This window comes from Oenanthe melanoleuca, chromosome 6, assembly GCF_029582105.1.
Source record: "Oenanthe melanoleuca isolate GR-GAL-2019-014 chromosome 6, OMel1.0, whole genome shotgun sequence".
Taxonomy (NCBI): Eukaryota; Metazoa; Chordata; class Aves; order Passeriformes; family Muscicapidae; genus Oenanthe; species Oenanthe melanoleuca.
The window spans coordinates 534,527-544,699 of NC_079340.1; positions in this window are offsets into that span (position 1 = coordinate 534,527).

Genomic DNA, 10,173 nt, shown 5'->3' on the forward strand with positions numbered 1-10,173 from the left:
ATGCCACAGCAGTGGCTGCTGTGCAGTGGGGTTGGGAGAGGTCTGGGCTGAACACGGGTGTTTTCAGCTCTTTTGCAAACTGATGTACAAAGAAGAAAGATATCCTCTGGCCTTGAGGCCATGGGGAGCAGCATCAACACCACTAATGTGTTCTGTTTCAGAACTGTCAGGTCATTGTGCAGGGGAATGCAAGTTAAAGAATTCCAGTTTAAACAAAATAAGAATTTCTGTAAAATCTTCATTAATGTCAATAAATGCTGGAATAGGGGAATGCCACAGAAGTACTCTTCAAGGGATTTTTCCATATCTTGATTCATGCAGAAGGAGAAATGCTAAAGAAGCCACTTCCCTGTTATGCTCAGTAGAGAATAATGTGTCAGTGAGTGTGTCTGGTAACTGAGTCATGGGGGAACAGCAGTGGAAGGTGCCCTGGCACATCCAGGGATAACTTTAAGGTCAGCAATTCTAATATATGGCAGGTCAATTTGAAGGGTCCTGTTCCCCTTATTTCCTGTTCCACTTATTTGCCCACCCGTTTTTGGGTATTGTTGGCAATAACAGAAATCTTTGCCTTTGATGTATTCTGTGATAGCTCTGCAGAAGAGCTGTTCTATCTGGTCCTGACAGTAACAAATGTTCTCTGCGAAGGAAATTGTCGCGTTCCAGGGGGTTCACCCCTTGCGACAGCCTTATCGGTTTAACCGGGTAATAGGGTGGCTGTATTATAAAGCGAGACAGGTACGATGGGGTGCCAGAGATATCATTTAATCCACATGGTCCGAGAAGCAGTATCCAAAAACTTGTTATTCCGAGTGAAACACTAATTTTAGAAAATTAGAATTTTAGTTACCTTGCTGAAAACAATTAAGAGTTAGAAGGGAGTAGTTATCTGAAACTTAAATAATTGATTGTCATTTCATGTTTGCTCAGCAATGTAAGCTGTGCTTACAATGGGAAAAGATGAAACTAGTGAGCAGATCCAAAGGAATATCAACAATGTAACCAGAAACTCATTCTTTGGAAAATTGGACTATCCCCAGAAATCATTTGTATTGTCAGTGATAGAAAAGGTCAAGAGTTTAAGGTGAGGAAGACTCACCTTACTTCCTCCTTTTAAGACCCCTCCCCACAAAAACGACCCCAGACTTAATTTAAAAAGTCAATCACGCATGCTTAATAGCTAATTACCATAGGAAGCAGGGGATGGGAGGGGCTGTTATTAGGAATATGTATTTGTTTGAATCCTTTGCTAATAAATAGACTCTGTGATCACCTGTGATTTTGCAGTGTGTATTAGAGGATTACCTCACGCTGCTGCCCAGCGCCGAATAAACATACACTTTCTAACTTTAAACTGTTAGAGAGTCTTTTGTCTGTCACAGCTGAGTATCGGTATTAGACCAATACTCATATTTTGGTAATTCACAAGGACAGGCAATGACTAAAGATGGGCGTCAAGGGATTGAGTTCACAATACGCAGGGAATACCGGAGAGCAAAGGTCCAATCCCGAAGGACTTGACCTTGGTTGGTCTCAGACCAACTGAGAATCAGAGCTAGGAATAAGATTTACTTTGGAATGAGTTATTTAACATCTTTGCAGTGCCTGATTTCCTAGGGTCTCAGGTTTATGACTCCTGTTTCAGTTGATTCAATTACCACAGGAAACATTGTGTTGAAGTTAATCTACTCCCTCTGAAGCCATAGTAACCTGTCTGACACACAGCTCCAACCTTCTCCTGGCCAGGGAATCTCTGGCTGCCAAGCTGCTGCTTTAGTTTTCCCTGGCTAAGGAGTACTGCCACCATTCCCTGCCTAATACCTGGGATGTGACACATTCTAAAAGGTAGAGGCCTCTTCACTCTATCATAGGCTGCAATGGCCAGTTGCAAAAGAAGATTCATTCCAGTTGCCTCAACATCAAACCTGTTTGAACCCTTTTAATTCCAAAGCAGATTGATTTAGCTAAGTCCTTTTTTTTTCCTCCCATAAATGTTTCTAGTAGCTGTTCGATCATTTTGAAGTCTTGTGTTTTTAATTCAGTCCTTCTGAAGTTGGTTACAAGCAGCTAGCAATCCTGGCCAAGTCCTTTTAAATAAATGAGATAGAAAAGCATTTACTGTGCTCCAGTAATGTTGAATTACTTTTTAAATAGAGCAAATTAGATCCAAGACTTAATCTCTCATCAGTATCCTCCCATGTCACAGTGTCAACTCAGGATTGCTTTAGTCATTGCCATTTCAATAACAAGATATATTCGTATTTTCTTTGACAGAATAGTTCAGAGTCTGTTGGAGAAGATGAAACTGAGGAATCTTGCAAATATGAATGCTCAGATTCTGGGAATATAGAAACCATGGATGAAATTGAAATGAAAGCCACGTTTGAGATACCAAGCCCTAGTTACTGAATAACCAGGTATACAATGGGATGGCTCACCGAAGCTAATCCACTCTTAACTAAACAATGCTTTTGGCCAGAGGGCAAGGCCAAAAGACACAAAAGACTGACCTGCACCCAAAGATTAGATCTTAGAGTTTAGAATGTCACATGCTATGCTAATGTAAGATTTCCTATAGGTTATATGTAAATGCTATAGAATTAGTATTTTGCATTGGATTGGTTCTTAGGGAATTAGAATAGTCATGAATGAAGTGGATTTATTGTGTTACAAACGGGAAGTCACTCTCTCTCCTCTCCTCTCCTCTTCTCTTCTCTCTTTCTCTTCCTATCTTTACTCCTTGCTCTTCTTCTCCCACTTCTGCTCTCCTTTCCCTCTCCCTTTACCCCAATATCCTTTTAACCCATTTCTCCTCTCCTCTTCTTCCTCTCTTCTCTTTTCCTCTTCTCTTCCCCTCTTTACCTTCTTTACTCTCTCTCTATACCCTCCTTCTTCTCTCTTTCTCTCCCCCTTTTATCTCTTTAATCTGCACGTGGCTGTGCCGGGCAGCTCCTTGCAGACTCCCTTATAATAAACTGCAACTGTAGCTTTTAGCATTTACAGAGCGTCTGAGTCTTGTTCCTCGCGTCCACCCTGATACAAAGAGTCCAGGAGTCTCTCGCAAGAGTCTTGGGTACCCTTTCTCAGTTGGTCCATTTGTATATTAAATTGGTGCTCTTGGTAATTCTATGCCCCAAGGAAAGGTGATTTGGCTGCAAGATCAGCACTACTGATAAATGAGATGGTTTGTTGTCACAACAAAATAAATAAGCCTTAAAAAAGAAGTGTGTTGAGTTTTACTTACCTAAAAAATTAGGTGGCATAAAATAAATGATGAGACTCATTCAGACAGGATTTTAAATGGAGTGCACTTCAGATTTCTCCCAAACTTTAAGTACCCACTCTCTACTCCTAGTCACTGGCTGTATTTCTGAAAAAGAAGACAGACACGAGTGTTGTGCCTTTGGTTAAATTTTTATGGCATTGTGGCTTTGCTGAAGAGAGGGGGGTCAAGAAAACAGGCAGGTTGTATGCTTATCCTGATTTTTTTTATAAATGCTCTCACCTATGTTGTTAAAAGTGTTGCAGCTCAGGGAAGGTCTGGAAGACATAGGGACAAAAAGCTATCAGATGAATCACCCTGATGCATCCTTTGCTGTGGGCATTGTTCGATCTCTTCAGACATTTTGTAGGGAATTTCAGGTGATGAAAATTTTATTTCAGAAATAAACTGAGTGTTCATCCATGGAAGCAGAAATTTCTGTAAATCAAGGAGATGAGTGTCTCAGTCACCCCAAGACAATGAGAAACCTCTAGGCAGATCCAATGACAGCTCCTTAGGTCCTTTCTTCCATCATTTAATGATCAGAAAACATGTAGGAGAAAAGGAAGTTCAGCAGGATGGATAGAAGCTTCATCTTGAACACCTTATGCTGCAAAACACCCCTCAAAGTCTTGCATAAAATCTGTGCTGAAAGAGCAAACCCCCATTTGGATGTTTGTGTCCTGCAGGGGAAACAGAAGAGATGAAGGATGTTACTGATGTCTTGGGCAGCTGCACAGCAGGGAATGTGTGAGGCAGATTCCTGGTTGATTTCCAGTGGCCCATGCAATGGAGGCAAATAAAACCTGTTCAGTATTTCTGCCAGGTCTTAAATCCACACCCTAGAAGGCAGATCTATTCTTGGAAGCATGATCAAGATAGCCTACCCAAACACCACGGCAATCAAATTACTCAGCAGAAGGGATAATAGTAAGCAGAGGCAGAGGTGGAGAGGAAATAAATTGAATGTCTCTAGAAATTATTTGGCTAAAGACCTCTTTCCTGCTGATGGGGAAATATATTGAACTTGGATGAGAATAGTTCTACTCCACTGCTTGTGCAAGTTTGTGCCAGTTTTGTGTTATCTTTTTATGATGCCCTGGCCACTGCTGGCTGTGATGTAAATAATCTGTTTCTGAATAAATGCACTTCTGAAAGGAGCAAAGCCTCACAGGAAGTGGGTTTGCTTGGACCAAGTAAGCTGTCACTGAAAGACTGAGCAGAAGCAAGAATTGGCAGGAAAGGAAAATGTCTCTCAAGCAGCAGAAAAAGGAAATGTTCATTTCTTTCTTTCTTTCATTGTGTGTCCAGAGTTCCTGTTTCTTCTCCTTTGTGCCCCCCTTTAGGCCTTTCTGTCTGCAGTCCATGGTGCCCAGTGTGGCACATCCCTGTCTCTGAGGGGAGAGCACAGGACCTGCTGTTGGAGTTTGTTGCCCGTCACTCTGTTGTGCTTTTCCTTCACTAAAACAGGGAGATCCTCTCTGAGTGGCCAAGCAGAGCAATCTGATACTCTGGTTACTCTATCAGATTGTAACCTGGGCCTTTTCGAGCACTGTTCATTCTCTGTCAACTTGTTTATTTTCTCCTTTCAGTGGAAACAAATGTGTGGATCTCCACAAGCAATACAGTGGCGCAGCAGAAACATGTTCCAATAACAGATTCTGCCACAGCTTGCTGGGATCTTGCCAGATGGATTTTCAAAGTCCTAAATAAACTTGTGCCTTTTGGTTTCCCACACAGGTGGGATCAGTCATTTCACTCAAAGAGAGAAATATTTCACTTCAGTTTCTAACCCATATAATAGGAATTTATGTAATTGAAACCAGGTGTTTGCAAAATATCTGTGTTGGACTCAGGCTGAAGATAAAAATAAAGTGTTCTGGGATCTGAGAACTTTACAGTCACCTAACAATTTGTTCACAAAAAACCTCTCTCAAGGCAGAATTCACTTACTAATTAGTCACAGACCTCTAGTATAATTATGCCCCTGTGGGAACAGTGTGGGTAATAAATTGATCATGTGAGGCTTTTTTACCTTTATATATCATCTAATGGGTTTGTCCTGCAAGTTGTTGCTCTCAAGAACTGATGAAAAGCAGTACTGTTAGGCACTGAAATTTATAAACCAATTTACATTGTGGAAGGAATAATGTTTTCCATTTAGTTAATGGTTAATTATCTGAGATTTTTTATTCCTTATTTCCTGCAGCTAAATTGGTTTGTCACTCCTGTTAATTAATTAGACAAAAGAAAAGACATAATCAAGAGCCCTATTGCTCAAATTAGTGTCAGCTATGGGTTTAGTGCATGGTTTATTGCCCCATGAACACAGGCAAGGCCAGTGTGGGCTCGGAAGCTGAGCCACTGGCAGCACTGAGGAAAGAGGAAATAGGAAATGAGCCTTTTCAGGCTTGGGCAGATCAGGAATACCCGACTGTCTCCAGCTGGAGAGAAGTCCTGCTCCTTTAGCACTGTGACCTTAAATATGTCAGCACTAGGAAATGTCATGGCAGTGACTACACTTGGCTTTAAAGGGACTTATTTTGGACTTGAGTGCCAGTGGTGATGTGAGGGTTGCCAAGGTTACCAGGAGCCCTCAGTGATGTGCACTGACATTCAGGAAGGAGAAAGCAAGAAACTGAGTAAAGAAAACAATTTTGAGAAATGGGCTTTCAAGTATATTTGGATGACAATTTTCTTACCTTTCCTCCTGACACCTGAGAGCTCCATAGCAGCAATTTAGGAAACTATATCACCAGGACACAATAGGCTGTGTACACCTCTTTCTCCCCACCAATCATACAGTTAGGAGGGATGTTTTATTAAGAAAAAAACATGGTGGAGTACAGATGAGACATTGCTCTGTTTTAATATAGTCTGCAGGAAACATATTTTTTTTTAACCTTCTTTACCTTGAGTGATAAGGATGCAGAGCATGAGATTGAGATGTGGGAACATGTCCCCACCTCCTCTCTTCACCCAGCCTCAGATTGTCCCTCCTTAGCCGCCAAAACCCTGCTGAAAGGAGCCCCAAGAAGCAGTGGGGAAAGATGGGCTTGTCAAGGCTCCACTCCATTTCATTTGTGCTATAAAACTGTCTGGTAGAGATAAGTGAATTCATTATTTTTCTTTTGGAAAGAAGGGGGAGCTGAGCTGGCTTGGTGACTGTTTTGTACAGCTGTGATGGAAAGACTCTAGAGGGATGGCAGCACTCCTGTGCATCAGAGAAAATAGCAATGCTGCTACTCCAGATCCCTATAGACTAACCAATTCCAGCCAATTTTATAGGACATAGTGCTAAAAAAGGAGGCAGACACTTGCAGTCTCTTTTTCCATAGCCTTCAAAATGTGTCCAACCCTGATCCCGAATGCTAATGGTGAGATCTCTTTAATGTATGGAAATAGGGACAGTCAGTGTAAGGCAGCATGGGAGAGTCTGCTGGCAAGGCTTATGTATAAACAGTACCCTGGGGGTACTTTTATAGCCCCCTGATTTTCAGTTTCACTTCCCTGCCTGTCAGTCTGTGTAATGCTTACAGTAAATAACAGAGAATTTACTTCTTTTTTTTTTTCTTTTAAAATAGGAATGTAAGGAAAAATAGTAGGGTACATCGCATTTTTTTAAGTGTTTGCTTTTTAATTAATGGAGGATAAAATAGAAGCCCGGGCATGATTCTCAGTAAATAAGTACCACTGTGCTGTGAATAATATGGTTGTCATCAGGCTCTGTACCCACCATCAACAGAAATGATGGGAAACAGGGAAATTTGAAATGTTAATTAAAACATGGAAATAAATAGCAGTGTTTAAGAAAGAAGATAGTAAAGCATGAAAGGAGAATCCCACTAAATCAAACAGCTTTTCTGAAGGAGTATTCTTAATATAATACATGGCTCCTGTATTCAGAAATTTTCTTAACATTGTCTTTAGAAGCCTAGTTCCAACTTAGAGTTGGGTGCATTTTAGGTCTTTGAATAAACCTCACTGGTAGGGCTCTGGATTTTTCTCCTGGATACATAATATATTAGGATATTTCACATCTAAAAAGAAACCTCAGACTAAGCCTTTATTATTCCTCAAGTATTGCTACTGCTATTCATTGAGAAATCATGGTGTTAAAATCATGCCAGTGAAACCATATCCTTCCCTCTTTTTATTTTTTATTCTTTGACTCTGTTCAATTTTTTTCCTTCATATTTACTTTTCTCCCTCATGGTCTTGGTTCCACAGCTGTTTCAGGAGGGTTTGTAGTGATTCCAGGTGCACACATGATGTGGAAAGCACCAACCTTGATCCTTGTCAGACTACTGTAAGCCTGGTAGTCAAAAATGCGATTTTATCCCCCAGCAACAGGTGTCCCTTAGACTTGCTGAGATGGAGATATCAAGATAGTTTAATATCAATAGCTGGATTTATTTGTTGTGAACTTGTCCAGCTGTGCTTTTCAACAGTTTTAGCTATCCTGGAATCGAAACTCCTTGTTTGCTTCATTTTCAGTGACAGATGAGAGAGGGGGAAATGTAAATAGTGTAGTCCCGCCAATTGATTGTCTAACAGAGCTGAAACTGAACTGGGATGGATGGCCAGACTTTTAAATGAAGGCAGGGAGAGCCTTGCTGGTCTGGAGACACACCTGAATTGGGTGTTAGGGACTGTCAATCTCTTCTCTAAACCAGGCATGGGAATGGAGAAAGATCCATGATGAGCAAAGGTACTACAGGTACTAAACTGAGAGAGAGAGTTTGCTTTTTCTTGTCATTGCAGGTTAATGAGGTGTTCTCATTTCTGGTACAACGTTGTTTGCAGGCTCAGGGAGAAGGTGGCCTAGGAGGCTCTACTTCCTGAGACAAACAGACAGGCTCCTTTGCTGAAGGGTTTTCACCTGCACTGCTCAGGTGCTATCTGGTCTCTAATGCCTGCTCTTCCTGCTGCAGAGGGAGGCTGCCAGAGGGACTGGGAAGAAAGGTGTTAAGGGCTGTATTGGGTTTGCATGGCCTGGTTTGGTACCAGGGGGGTCACAGGGGTGGCTTCTGTGAGAAGCTGCCAGAAGCTTCTACCACATCTGGCAGAGCCAGTCCCTGGAGCTCCAAAGGTGGATTGTATGGTTGGCCAAGGCTGGGCAAATTAGAAATGGTGGAACTGCCTCTGGGATAACAGATTGAAGAAGAAAAAAGGAAAAATACCCGTTGTTGCACAGATCTAATTGCAGACAGAGAAGAGAGGGGTGAGAACATGTGAGAGGAATGGCTCTGCAGACAGTAAGGACAGTGCAGGAAGAGGAGCAGGAGGTGCTCCAGGCACTGGAGCCAACATTCCACTGCAACCTATGGTGAGGCTACGGTGAGGCAGCTGCAGCCCCTGGAGATCCACGAGGATGCAGAAATCCACCCACAGCCCCTGGAGATCCCGCCACAACCCTTGGAGCAGCCCCTGCTGGAGCAGGGAGATGTCTGAGGAGAGGCTGTGACCCTGTGGAAGACCATGGGCAGAGGGGTCTCCGCTGGAGCAGCCTTGCAGGACTGACCCCATGGCAGAGTGACCCACGCTGAAGCAGTTGGAGGAGGGCTGCTGCCCATGGGATAGACTTATATTGGAGAAATTCCTGGAGAATTCCCCCGTGGGAGGGACCCCCAGGGTGCAGAAGGGGAACGACTCCTGTCCCTGAGCAGCAGGAGAAGCCATGGTGGATGAGCTGCCCAGAATCCCCATTTCCATATCCCTGCACCACTGTGGGAGGAAATAGAACTGTGATGGGGGGAGGGGGGGTGGGGTGAGGGAGAGAAGGTGTTTTTGAGGTGTTTATTTCACTTCTCATTAACCTGCTGTGATTTTGTTAGTAACAAACTCACTTCCTGTCTCTAGAACCTGTTTTGCCCATGATGGTATTTGCTGAGTGAACCCTCCCAGTTCTTATCTCAACCCTTGAACTCTTAATGAAATTTTCTCTTCTCTGTTCAGCTGTGGAGGGGAGTAAGAGAGAGGCTTTGGTGGGTGCCTGGTATCCAACTAGTGTCTACCCACAACAGGAAGGAGAAGCAGTTCATTCCTCCATGAAATATTTTGAAATTCTGTGTTTGCCATCACAAATCTGTAGTAGAAGGGATCTTGGCTACCTGTCAGGTGTTGTTCTGAGATGCCATGGAAAGATTTGTGCATGCTGCAGGTAAGCAAGCTGTGAGTTGGGTCTTCCCTCCAAGCCCTCCATGCTCAATGGGAGGGTTTTCCTCTCAATTAGTGTACAAGTTTCACACAGTTGTACTTTCTCTAATTTCAATGGGTTTTCTTGTGACATACTTGTGTCAAGTTCAGATTCAGTATTCATTGGTTTTGCAAAACCAAGTTGAAATAAAGTAAGAAAAAAAGTTTTCTAAACAACATTTATAGTTTCTCATTTGCAGCTTGGGACTTAATGCACCATGAAACCTTATATTGTGTGGTTTCTTTAGTAGTACTCTGATGCTTCTGCAGAGAAAAACAAGATGGGGAATTACTCAGAAATGAAAACTGAGAAGCAAAATATAGTTTCCATGCTTCTTTTGGGATCTTTAGAGAGAAGTCACTTTTTCAGTGGTTCGTCATATGTAACTGTGTCCATGTGCCAATCTCAGCTGTGGTACTGCCAACAACTTCAAAACCTGAAAGAATCTGGGGACCTTCATAGGTTATAGAAATGTAAAACAGTATTATTAGGCTGGTGACAAGTTGTATTCTGTCAGGAAAATCCACAAATGCCAGAGGTTGGTATCCAAAAAGGAGACAGAGGAGTCCTTCAACTTTATCTGAATAAAGGGAGAGAGTCCACTGGGGCACACACCCACGGAATTTTCTCTCTCAAGGTTTTGGAGGGCACAGCCTCCTTTTATCCCAGAATTGCAGAATCAACTATGTTGCAAAAGACCTTTAAGATCATC